At 37.5% G+C, this 13,267-nt stretch overlaps 1 protein-coding gene and 1 pseudogene across 1 annotated transcript in view; both read left to right on the top strand.

Moving 5' to 3' along the window:
* The first annotated feature begins 4,545 nt into the window (after positions 1–4,545).
* Positions 4,546–9,409, top strand: LOC135596446 (calreticulin-like; annotated as a pseudogene).
* The window catches only part of LOC135597298 (GTP-binding protein SAR1A-like), a 31,254-nt gene continuing 26,756 nt past the window's right edge, over positions 8,770–13,267 (top strand). The window contains exons 1-3 of the mRNA XM_065090064.1: positions 8,770–8,791; positions 8,879–8,956; positions 9,416–9,488. The gene's annotated coding sequence lies outside the window, so the exon portion shown is untranslated. The remainder of the gene's footprint in view (positions 8,792–8,878; positions 8,957–9,415; positions 9,489–13,267) is intronic.

The raw sequence follows: 13,267 nt of genomic DNA, 5'->3' as shown, positions 1-13,267 counted from the left end.
ATCCAACTTGCGTCAGTATATCCTTTTAAAATAGTATGAAATTTTGAGTATTGTAGGTCATAATCTTTTGTTCGTTTAAGATACCTAAGAACTCTTTCAATAACCTTCCAATGCTCTACATTTTGATTGCTAGTAAATCTACTCAATTTATTAATTGCAAATGCTATATCAGATCTTATGCACTGCGTTACATACATAAGACTTCATATAGCACTTGAATATTCTAATTGAGCCATTGTTCTTCCAACATTCTTGATTAATTTGATACTTGGGTCAAACAGGGTATTTGCTTCTTTAATTTTTAAGTGACTGAATTTCTCCAGTACTTTCTCTACGTAATGAGTTTGACTCAAAACATATCCTCTACTATTTCTTTTTACCTTACTTTCTCTATGTAATGAGTTTGACTCAAAACATATCCTCCACTATTTCTTTTTACCTTAATACCTAGTATAGTATCAATTTGCCCAAGACCTTTCAATTTAAATGTTGAAGATAGAAAACCTCTTTATTTCTATAATACCTTTCATGTCGTTGCTCACTATTAGCATATCATCAACATAAAGGCAAACTATCACCATATGGTCATCACAAGTTTTGAGATAAATACATTTATCTGTAATATTATGAACAAATCCATTAGAAAGAATTATTGCATCAAATTTCTCATGCCACTATTTTGGAGCTTGCTTTAAACCATACAATGACTTAATAAGTTTACATTCTTTATGTTTATTTCCCGATAGAATAAAACCTTTGAGGTTATTCCATATATACCTCCTCATCAAGTTCTTCATTTAGAAATATCATTTTGACATCCATTTGATGAACATAAAGATAAAAAATTGATGCTAAAGCAAAAATAATTCTAATAGATATGATCCTAGCCATAAGAGCATATGTGTCAAAATAATTTATTCCTTCCTTTTATCGAAATCCTTTAGCAACTAACCTTGCTTTGAACGTTTAGAGAGTACCATTTGTTTGATACTTCCTACAAAATACCTATCTACAACTAATAGGTTTAGAGGCAAAAGGTAAATCGACAAGTTTCCATGGTTTGACATAATAGAATTCATCTCATCATTAATAGCATTTTTCCAAAAAGTAGTATCACGAGAGGCAATAGCTTCTTTAAACGTTTTAGGATCATCTTCAACTTGTAAAATAAAAGGAATTATTTTTAAGACTCTCTCATTAGTTCATTCTACAAAGTAAAAAGAAATACTTTGGGAATCAATCACATCTTATCTTAATGTTTTTGCTTTTCATACATGAGTGCTTCTCCTTAATTAATGAGATTGCTCTCCAACCTCTTGTGAACTTGATTGATGTCCAATCAAAAGAATATTATGTTGCTCAGCAACCTTTTAAGATGTCTCCACTAGTGACTCCACCAGTGACTCTTTACTAGTTGGAGGATGAACATTATTACTTGAAGTCATTAAATATTCAAAGAACTCAACATTTCGAGATTCTATTATGATATTAGACTTCAAATTAAGAAATATATATGCTTTGCTATTTGAGGCATAGTCTATAAATGCACATTTGATTCTTTTATGTCCTAACTTTGTCCTTTGAGGATCATTATTCTTACAATATGCAAGACACCCTCACACTTTAAAATAACCAATGTTAGGTTGTCTTCCTTTTCATAACTCATATAGAGATATCTTATTCTTTTTAAAGGAAATTCTATTTAAAAATATGACATGTAGCCAATAAAGCATCTCCCCACAAATTATAAGATAATTTAGCATGCAATAACATAGCATTAATCATCTCTAGATAAGTTCTATTTTTTCTTTCTGCTAATCCATTTTGCTCAGGTGTTCTAGGTGTTGAACATTCATGAATTATATCATGTTGTTCACAAAATAAGTTAAATTCATTAGGAAAGTATTCTCCTCCTCTATCACTTCTTAAAACTTTAATTTTCTTTCATAACTGATTTTCCTTTATATTCCTTAAAAGCATTAAAAACATCATTTTTATGTTTCAATAAGTACACATATATGAATCTAGATATATCATCTATAAAAATAATGAAATATCTATTATCTCCTGGTGTTAATATATCATTTAATTCATATATATCATAATGTATTAAGTCTAATAAATTAGTATATCTTTCAACACATTTGAAGGGTTTTTTCATCATCTTTGATTTAACACAAAATTCATATTTATTAAAATCATCAAAATGATAATTTATTAAGCCACACTTAACCATTCTTCTAATGATACTAGCTCCAATTTGTGCTAATCTATCATGTCATAATGAATAAGAATCAATAATATAAATAGAAGCAACGCCTTTATTAAATTTAGAATCATTGTTAATAATATATAATTTAATCATTCCCTTAGCCGAATAGTCTTTTCCAACAAAAGTTCTATTACGGGATAGAATTAGATTCTCGGATTCAAATACAGATTTAATTCTAAGTTTGCTAAGGAGATTCTCATTCACCAAATTTCTACTCATATCTGGTACATAAAGAACATTAGTAAGAGTGACTTTCTTTCCCCAAGTAAAAGTGAGTTTCACATTTCCCTTGCCAATCACCTTAGAACGAAATTCATTTCCTATTTGAATCTCTTGCCCTTCTATGACTTCTTTGTAAGTCTTGAAGAGTGCTTTATCATAGCAAACATGGATGATAGCATAAGTATCATACCACCAACTAGAAACCTTGCCAAATATGACATTCACTTCGCTCACCGTAACGATTATATTATCATCTCCCTCAACGGAGTTGATTTCTGTTTCTGGCTTTTTTAAAATCTATAATCCCTAGTAAAATGATCAGATTTTCCATAAACAAAATAACCCCTACTCTTTGGCTTCTTAAATTTTCTTTAATCCCTTTTGAGGCCAAAATGATTCTCCTTGTTTTGCTTGCCTTTGTTGGAATTCTTAGGTTAATTCACAACATTTGCTTTTATATTGCCAAAAGCGTTCTCACTTTTATCTTTCATCCTCGATTCCTCCTCGATTCAAAGATATTTTTAAATTTATTCTAAAGTGAACAAAATCTTCTTTTTATACCCTTTCCAAGATAATGACAACTTGATTATTATAGCCCCTACTTTAGGAAGTTCGATTTTTTTAGCCTTCAATTGATTAACAATGACCTGCAACTCATATACTTGTGCCAAGATTGACTTGTCATCCACAAACTTATAATCAAAATATTTAGAAATTAAAAAATTTTTTGTACCTTCTTCCTCAACATGATTCTTGAATTCCAAAATATTCCAAATTGCTTTTGTAGATGGTTCCACCGTATAAAGATTATAAAGCCGGTCCAAAAGAGCATTAAGAATATGTTCTCTACACATGACTTCATCTTCATTTCTCTTCTTTTGTTTAGCCTTGACTTCATCGGTGTTATCGTCGGTTGGATCAGGAATTAGTTGAAGATTTGGATCAAGTACATAGAAGATCTTCAAAGTAGTCAACATGAATTTTATCTTATCTTGCTAACGGGTAAAATTCGTTCCATTAAAATGATCCAAACGAACAAAATCTTGATTCAATAATTTGATGGTATTTGTGGCTTCCATGGTGAATTTATATAAAATCACAAAATCTCGTTTTTAGATTGTTGAAAAAATACGACGAAGAAGAGGATAAAAACACTTTGGAAACAAATAACAAACACAAGATCAAGAATACTACAGAAAATATATTTAGGCTTGAAACGTGTATAAATATTTTTCTAAACATGATATTTGTACCCTCTTCTCAAAAAGATTACTATGGGTTTGATGTAAATAGTTTTAGTGAATATGACAAGTCTTTAGAAGATGTATTGAGTAAATAATAAAAAATCTTTTAAAAAAAATAAAGATAATTCAATGAGAATAAAGAAGAAGAGTATGAAAGAGATGTGATTATGATTTACTCTCAAATACATATTTATAAATATTTTATATTATCTTTGAAAAATAACTACCAAAATAATTACAAAGGAAATCATCTTTTCAAATAAATCTTTTGAAAATAATTTTTTTTTTATTGGAACAATTTATGGAGGGATAAAACCCAATACTCTTCGAATCCGGATCGTAAAATCCCATGAGTCGATTTGAACCGATCCCAACAACGTCATTTGGTTGAGTTCAGCCGCAATCGAGACTCCGACCTCGCACGCAATAATGCCGTATGTCATGATGAAATAACCCATATAATATCCGAATCATAATCTTTATACCCCAATTTTGCCCCTCTTCGTTTTGGTAAATTTCAAGTTTGTTTCTCGTACTGCTCGCCAGGAAGGAATGCTGCTGGCAATCGAGTAAATATGATCAAATTGTTGGTTTATTATGTTCCCATGTTTTTTCCACCACAGTAATTAGCCTTTTTTTTTAAAACAAACGAAAACGAAGCAGCCTAAGGAACACCAGACATGACGATTTGGATGCGTGGCGGCACTCCATTGGCGTGAAATCATCTCATCGGACAGGCGGTAAGGTAATTTTACTGTAGGTTACCTACAGTCGCGAACCTCCACAGGGATGAGAGATAGCTCTGAAATGACGACCCGGATGAAGCCTCCTCTCGCCGCCGTCCTTGCGATGGCAGTTGCCGTCGTCTCGGTCGCCGCCGCTGAGGTATACTTCGAAGAGCGATTCGGAGGTATGCCCTCTCCATCATTGCACTGGAGATCTGTGGTCTGCTCTCTGCTTCTGCGCTCGATATCGACCCGCATTTCGATCTATCGGTAGTATTTCTGCTTTCGTTGATACGATCTCTCTGTTTTCGATGTGTATCGACTTCGATCTAAGGACGAGTGCTCTTTGAATCTTAGGCCTCGCACTGGGACGCTGATTAATTAGATTAACATTTGGTTTGATCTTTGATTGATCGATTGATGCGTTATCAGATGAACGCGACATGTGTTGGAGTTGATGGAATCGAGAAAATTGATTATTCCAGTTCCTTTGCAGTTGACGCTTCTCAATTTTGCACGCACGGCAGGAAAATTACTGATATTTTAGTTTACCTACATTTTGGTATAGCGGCGGTTCTTCTTCTTGTTCGTTGGTGGTCTCTACTAGGGTTTTAGATGTTAGTGCTTATTGTCTGCTCATGAGCATTGCGTGAAGCTGATCATCATGGCGGCTAGTTTAGAGCGTTCTGACCAAATTCACCAAAAGGTCTGATCGCCTTAAATCTTTGCCATGTGTTGTGACCTGCTAGATTGTTGTGTCAGAAGATTTGGATATTCGATGCTGAATAACTGTGAGTCGCTTGAGAGTGGATCATTTGTTTGTTTGTGGATTTTGCTTCTAATGCCTGTTGGATGTATCCTTGATTAACTAGTTGTTAGTCTAAATTATGATGCAGATGTTGCAAAGAGATATTTTCAATCCGGTGAAGCTATATTCTTACTATCTGTTTTGGGATTAAGGATTTAGAATAATGGAATTTTTTTGTGTGTATAAAGATATGGTTATGCAACAATCATGGAGAGAATGGACTTTCATAGCTCTGAATTGAACTGTCAAGTAATTAGAAAATTGTTTCCTGCTAAACATTACTTATATACACTTCTCTATATCCGCATGGTTAATTTAATTCTGCAATTTTTCGTTGCAAAATGAAGATGGATGGGAGAATCAGTGGGTCATATCTGACTGGAAGAAGGATGAGAACATGGCTGGAGACTGGAACCACACATCTGGTAAATGGACTGGTGATCCTGAAGATAAAGGCATCCATCTACAGTTACTAAAGCTCACTGTATGATCCTTGCCGCAGAATTACTGTCCTGAGCTTTGTAGAATATAATTCCACAGAAAAACTGTAAGCATCTGTTGCTATAAGATGCCAGAGGAATTCAAACTACTGAAGACTACAGATTCTATGCCATTTCGGCAGAGTTTCCAGAATTCAGCAACAAGGACTAGACATTAGTTTTGCAATTCTCAGTCAAACATGAACAAAAACTTGACTGCGGAGGTGGCTATATTAAGCTTCTTAGTGGTGAAATTGATCAGAAAAATTTGGTGGAGTGACCCCCTATAGGTACTTCTTACTTTCTTGGATAACCTCCTGGGTAGTAATTGATATTGCACCATCTTTTCTTCCTTGTTGGTAATCTAAATTGATGATCTGCATTTGGAAATTGCAGTATTATGTTTGGCCCAGATATCTGTGGGTACAGCACCAAAAAGGTTCATGAAGTCACATGTGAGACTGACCAGCTAACACATGTTTACACTTTCATTATCTTCCCGTATGCCATGTACAGCATCCTTATTGACAACAATGAGAAGCAAACAGATAGCTTATAGTGACTGGGGTATTCTTCCTCCCAATCATATCAAGGATCCCAATGCCAAAAAGGTAACTGTTGTCTTCATGTGGTTCATCATAAACTATTTAGGAGTGCATAGTTTCACACATAATTAGTTGTCTGATCTCATTGTTCTATGTGACAGCCAGAAGATTGGGATGGCAAGGAGTATATCCCTGACCCCGTGGACAAGAAACCAGAGCCAGTCTTAACTCAACTTCATTAACATTTATCTTTTTTTCTTTTTGGTTGAAGGGTTGAGTAGAATGCCGCTTACCAATGGTTGTAGTTCTTAACTATTTGTAAGAGGGAGATACCGTGTGGCTTATTTTATTTACTATTGTTTGCATAAAGGAGCTATTGAATAACTTTGCATTATGCTGTTCATTGACTTGCAAAAGGGTTTCAAAAGTAAGTTCCAGATCAAACTTGTACTACTATAATTTTGTTCCTGAAATGGGGGACATGTAAGTCAAGGAAAAAATGTCAGTCTTTTATTAACTTATTTGTACATGCATAATCTTTTCCTAACAACCTACACTTACTCAAATGAACATATCATATTGGTATATTTAGATTACATCAGCTATTCAAGTTGCCATCTGATATTTTTTTTAGCAATAACATGAATTCGAAGTCACTGCATTTTTTGCTTGAATTGCAATCATGGCACACCACCTTTCATCAATATCTGCTTGTTAAATGTACTTTTTGACAATAACAAACTAAGTTGATCTTATTGATGAAGGGGTATGATGACATCCCTAAGGAGATTCCTGATCCTGATGCCAAAAAGGTACTGTTATTATTTGGAAAAAAAGAAACTAGTTTGAGGAAGTGGTGTTGTGTCATGTCCGCTGTATCTTCTGCTACTGCATAATTGTTTTTATGCATTTTTTTTGCAGCCAGAAGATTGGGATGAAGAAGAAGATGGTGAATGGATGGCCCCAACCATTCCAAACCCTGAATACAAGGGGCCCTGGAAACCAAAGGTGTACAGAGCACCTCATTCATCAAAGAATCTGCATTAGAGCATGAGAAAAGAATCTAATTTATTATTTTGGTTTCTTTACAGAAAATTAAGAATCTTAATTACAAGGGAAAGTAGAAGGCACCATTGATTGACAATCCTGGTATTTATACTATTTATTTCCTGAATTTGAATGTGCTCTGCCTTATCAGTCAATTAGAGTTTAACCTTTAATCTTTTTGCAGACTTCAAGGATGATCCTTACATCTACTATGTCTTCTCCAATTTGAGATATATAGGCATTGAGTTATAGCAGGTAAATCTACTCTTCACCTCACTTGAACCTAGTTTCCTAGTATTTATTTTGTGATTCATTATTTTTTTGCACATTTCAGGTTAAATCTGGGTCTTTGTTTGACAACATTTTGGTCTGTGATGACCCTGAGTGTGCAAAGAAATTTGCCAAAGAAACATGGGGCAAGCATAAGGATGCAAGTGAAATTTTTTTTACTGTTGTTAAAATCTTATAGGAGTCTAAACTGCTACAATGACTTTTGGTTTGCCTCTTGCAGGCTGAAAAGGCAGCATTTGATGAGGCTGAGAATAATAAGGAAGAAGAGGTATGTTGGCAATTTCTTTTCCTAAGAAGCTTTTTTGTCCAATATCTCGTTCTATTACATGTGCCTAATTTATCATCTTATTTTCCTTGCAACAATCATTCCATTATCTTTTGAAGTTTCATGAGCTGGACCAGAAAATACAGTGACTCAGATGTGAATCTGTTCCTTATATGGTTTAATTTAGACTGTTATATTTTGTTCGTTTAATGGATGAGCAAATGAACTTTTAGACAATTTTATTTGTGTTCATCATAACGGAGAACAAATGAGGTTCAAAATTCTTAATTATTTAATGTGATGATAAACTTCGATGGTGTTAATTTTTGTTTTAAAATTTTGATTTTGAACTCCCTCTTTATCTCTTATGAGGTTTGAATGTTTTAGGAGCTGACTTGACATCTACTTGACCTTACACAAGCTGCATTACAGTTTGCACAAGTTGTTGAAACAGTGGCCTGCACTAAATGCAGAATCATACACCTATTTCAATTTTGTTATAACCAATTTTGACTGGTTAGTTCTTCGCATACATTCTAATCTGGTTTCAGTCACCAATAAACTGACAACCTAAATGCAATACAAGTGTCAGAATTTTGCTTGTTGGATGTCTTATTTGCTTTTCTTGGTTGCCCCACAATAAATTTGCATGTTTGATGTGGTGGTCTTTATTGTTTGATCTATGGGGAATATGGAAATGTGTAATTTACCTTGCCGTTTATTTGCTGTTTTAGTGGGAATTTGTTATTCAACTGAGATTTATCTGCTTCGCTAACTTTCTTATTATTGAGTTCAAGTACTGAATGTGCTGGGTGTATAGTATTAAATACTTTCTAAACAACGCCTTATTCCTCTTATGACAGGATGCCAACAACGATGACTGGGATATAGATGCAAGTTACTCGCTGATCTTTCTGTAGTTCTTAGATCTTTTGTTCCCTCATTTGATGTTCACTTTTTGCATTGTATGATGATAACAGGAAGAAGATGAGGATGATGCAGAAGATGGCGATTCAAAGTATGATTCAGATGCAGAAGATGAAAAGGAGACTCCTCATGTAATACTCTTTTAACTTTCTTCACTCTGATGCCTTCTGTTTCTCTAAATTCGTACCAGTTATATTGTGCAAGTGTCATTGTCGCATCTATATTGTTCTATCCCTGCCACTTGATCTATTCCCTCGATGGTTTCAGGATTAGCTCTAGAGGAAATCGAGAGAGTTTTCCACGATTTTCACAGACGAGTTAATTGGGTAGTATTCAAAATTGCAGTCACCTTGAGAACCATTTCATTTCATGGAGAGAACAACTTGAGCGGAGAGCATTGTTGCATAACCTATGCGTGTCCTTAAACCTGAACTTTTAGAAGCATTTAGTCCATTTTCCTGATGCAATGAATGGTGTTAAAATGGACTAACGACATCTTTTATTCTTGTCATGTCACCTTTTTTTTTGTTTTGTTCTTCCCTTTCGTGGTTTCAAGTACCATATCAAGCCGGAGATGTTTTCAATTGTAGGTTTGAATTGCAACGACGTGTACTGCTCGGAGGAAACCCAAACATCGAGTCATGTCTTTTTCCCCGGAACAAGGTTATGCCCAAATGCTCTTAATCTCTCTTTTTCCTTTTTGTTGAGATGCTTGCTCGTCGTCCTAAATTAGTCTGAATCAATTATAACCATGCAATCCCAGAGTTTGATAGCAACACCGCCTGCTACTACCTCTCCAAATCCTTGTTTTTATATTTTGCTTTCTAAAATGTGTAGTATAGGATGGACGCTTAATGAACCTGAGACGCTGAATTCAAATTTTCCTAGCACATTGTCACGAACGGTCATTGCACACCCACAATAACTTCGTTCAACGAATCGTTCGTCGCTTTTGCATGCTTGTACCGAGACATGGTAGCATGTTTTGCCTTAGTTTTATGTATTTTTGCTTGTAAAAATGCATGTTCAAATAGGTTGCAACGCTATAGTGCGATCGCTTGTTGCGTCGGGCCGAATTGTCCAAAATAGCTCTATTTTCATGTGTCACTGCTTGTTTTCTACAAGCCGTAACTACACGCGAAACGTCAGCCATCTCAACACCCTGGAACCCCCCCCCCGGGTGGCACAGGGCTGGATGAGGCTTCGGTATATTATCGGGCGTTGAAAAATCTTCACAAGTTCGCACGTTAACTTGACAGGAATTTGCCTTCGCGCTCGGCACCTAGTGAATAGTTGTTTGTGGATTTGTAATTTTTCATTCTACCTTCTAAAGTCCTTGTTTTCTCCTTCATCTTTATTCTCTCTTGCACTCAAGGCGCTTGTTGAATTGATTGTAAAGCTTTCCTCTCCGCGAGACATCAGGACTTGTCAATCGCTCGTTTTTAATCTAATCAACTTTCTATTTTATAAGTCCTTCAGGACCAGTACAAGGTTGCAACTAGGCTAAATCTTTGCAGATACATATGTCGCAAGGGCGCCTCATGACTTAGGCAATCCCAACTAAGTCCGATGAGTTGGCGCAAGAGTGCTTCATGACTTAGGCAACTTCAGTTAAGTTTATGACTTTGCCGCAAGGGTGCCTCACGACTTAGGCAATTCCAACTAAGTCCGTGACATTGTGGTATCAGAGCAGGCAAGCAATTCGAGCAAGCAGCAAAGAAACTTCGCAATCTTGCCATGGCCAAGCATCGTGGTGAATCGAGCAAGGTGGGGCAAGCCGGACCATTGCCCCAAGCAACCGCAGGTGGGCTGCAAGTGCAAACTCGCTCTTATGTTGGTAGAGCCATGTTGGAGGACCGTGATAGCGAATATGATGAATGAGAAGTTGGCTACTCTTCGCGAGCGGAGGAGGTGCAATCTGAAGTGCCAACCGGGAAGAAGAGCCATAAGGAGAGACTCACAACGGCGGAAACCCACTTGAATGTTCTTGAAGCAAGCTTAGAGGAACTCTACTAAGGCCAACGAAGGCTTATTGGGGTAAAGAGCTCGTATGAAGAAGTTGAATCCCGAATTGACAAGGTTGAGGCCCTAGTGGATCGACTAACAGATGATACCAAAGAGTCTGTGCAACATTTGCACGAAGTTGTGGCAGAACTCACTTCCAGAGTGATAGCGCTCACAAGGGCACTAAATGCGGGAGGGAGCAACACCCATGTTCCGCCACCACAAAACTTGAGGGCATCTGAGCCTCATTGATATAGAGATGCTAGGGACATAAAAGAGCTAAAGAATTTCTTGTTTGATATGGAACAATACTTTTGAGCTAAGTGGACAAAGTTTTAATATAAACCATGTATCTGAACGAGGATGCAAAACTTTAATGGCGAACCCGTTGGGAGGAGATCCAACAAGGTCGGTGTTAAGTGGACACATGGGAGGACTTAAAGCAGGAGTTGAGAACTCAGTTCCTACTCGAGAACATAGAGTTTGTCGCAAGGCGGAAGTTGAGACAACTCCGCCATAGTACTTCTATCCGAGACTACGTGAAGCAATTTTCTGCGCTAATGCTAGACATACAGGATATGTCCAAGAAGGATAAGCTATTTAGCTTCCTCGATAGCCTGAAACCATGGACTCAATAAGAATTACATCGAAGGAATGTCATTGATGTGATCGGGGCAATCGCGGCCGCAGAAAGGCTTACCGACTTTGTTTCCTCGGAGGACTCGGGGAAAAGGAAATAATCTTCAGGAAATCGCCCTCCAAAATATTCTCGATGGAAGGAGCCCGAGGGCCAACAAAGGAAGAAGAGTTCCCACAAAGGGCCAAGCTCAAAAGGCAAAGCCCCAAAACCTGGCAGATGCTTTTTGTGCGGAGGGCCGTACATGGTGAGGGAGTGCCCACAAAAACAAACACTCAATAGTTTAACAGCTTCAATCCACCCTCCAAATCAAACAAGGGCAAGGTCATCACCCTCAGTTCAAGCAGTTCAGAATCCAATAGCGATGATGAGGAGTCGCAAGATCCCCGAATGGAAGCAATGCGTTTGTTGAGTGCATTGCGGGTCAAGTAGGGGAGAACATAAAGACAAAGCCATTGAAAGTAGGGAGTAGTGAGCTGATGCACGTGGACATTAACCTTAATAGCCAAACAACCCATGCAATGGTGGACACGGGTGCTACCCACAACTTTATTACTGATCGAGAAGCAAAGCTACTTGGGCTGTGATCTTAGAGAAGAACCTAAGTCAGATGAAGGCGGTGAACTTGGAGGCCAAGTGGATCTTCGGGCTAGCAAAGGGAGTCCCTATCAAGATTGGAACATGGAGCGTGAACATGAACATGATGGCGATGCCATTGGACGACTTCCAAGTGATTCTTGGAATTGAGTTTATGCACACAGCGAAGTTGGTTTCAATGTCGTTCCTAAACTCCCTATGTATGATGGGAGGTGACGACCCTTGTGTGGTTCCCGTCTCTTGGAGAGGAACCAGGGACCCCCAACAGATATCGACATTACAACTGAAGAAAGGGGTATGAAATGGTGAATTAACATTCGTGGCTATTGTGAAGCTAGAGCCACTCGACGAAGAGGTAACTCATAAACCTGCTGTGGTGGTGAATGTTCTGAAGGAGTTCACAGATGTTATGCCATCCGAGTTGCCAAAGACTCTACCACCATATAGAGGCGTGGAGCATCATATTGAGTTGGAGCCAGGAGTGAAGCCTCTAGCGAGACCACCCTATCGCATGTCCCCTCTAGAGCTAACAGAGCTCAGAAAGCAGTTAGATGGACTGCTAAGCGGTGGTCTCATCCATAGCTCCAAAGCATCATTCAGAGCTCCAATTCTCTTCTAAAAGAAACAAGATAGGAGCCTCCGACTATGCATCGATTATCGAGTCCTCAACAAAGTGACGGTGAAGAACAAGTATCCGATCCTACTCATCGCGGACTTGTTCGACCAATTGGGCAAGGTTATGTATTTCTCCAAACTTGACCTCCAGTCAGGGTACTGGCAGGTGCGCATTGCTGAAGGCGATGAAGCGAAGACTACTTACGTGACCAAGTATGGAGCGTTTGAGTTCTTGGTAATACCTTTCGGCTTAACCAACACTCCGACCACGTTCTGCACTCTTATGAGCCAACTATTTAAAGAGTATTTGGATAAGTTTGTGGTCGTCTACTTGGACGATATCGTCTTCTATAGCCAAACGCTCGAGGAGCATATCGAGCATATTCGGATAATTTTCAAGGTTTTCTGGGAGAACACTTTGTTCGTGAAAAGAGAGAAGTGCTACTTTGCTCAAACGAAGATATTATTCTTGGGGCATCAAATCGGTGATGGCTCCATTTGGATGGACAAATCAAAGGTGCAAGTTGTTGCGCAATGGCGAACTAAAAAAAAGGTGCCAGAACTAAGATCCTTCCTTGGTTTCGTCTAT

Source organism: Musa acuminata, chromosome BXJ1-11, assembly GCF_036884655.1.
Source record: "Musa acuminata AAA Group cultivar baxijiao chromosome BXJ1-11, Cavendish_Baxijiao_AAA, whole genome shotgun sequence".
NCBI lineage: Eukaryota > Viridiplantae > Streptophyta > Magnoliopsida > Zingiberales > Musaceae > Musa > Musa acuminata.
This window is presented reverse-complemented; position numbering and strand designations above follow the sequence as displayed.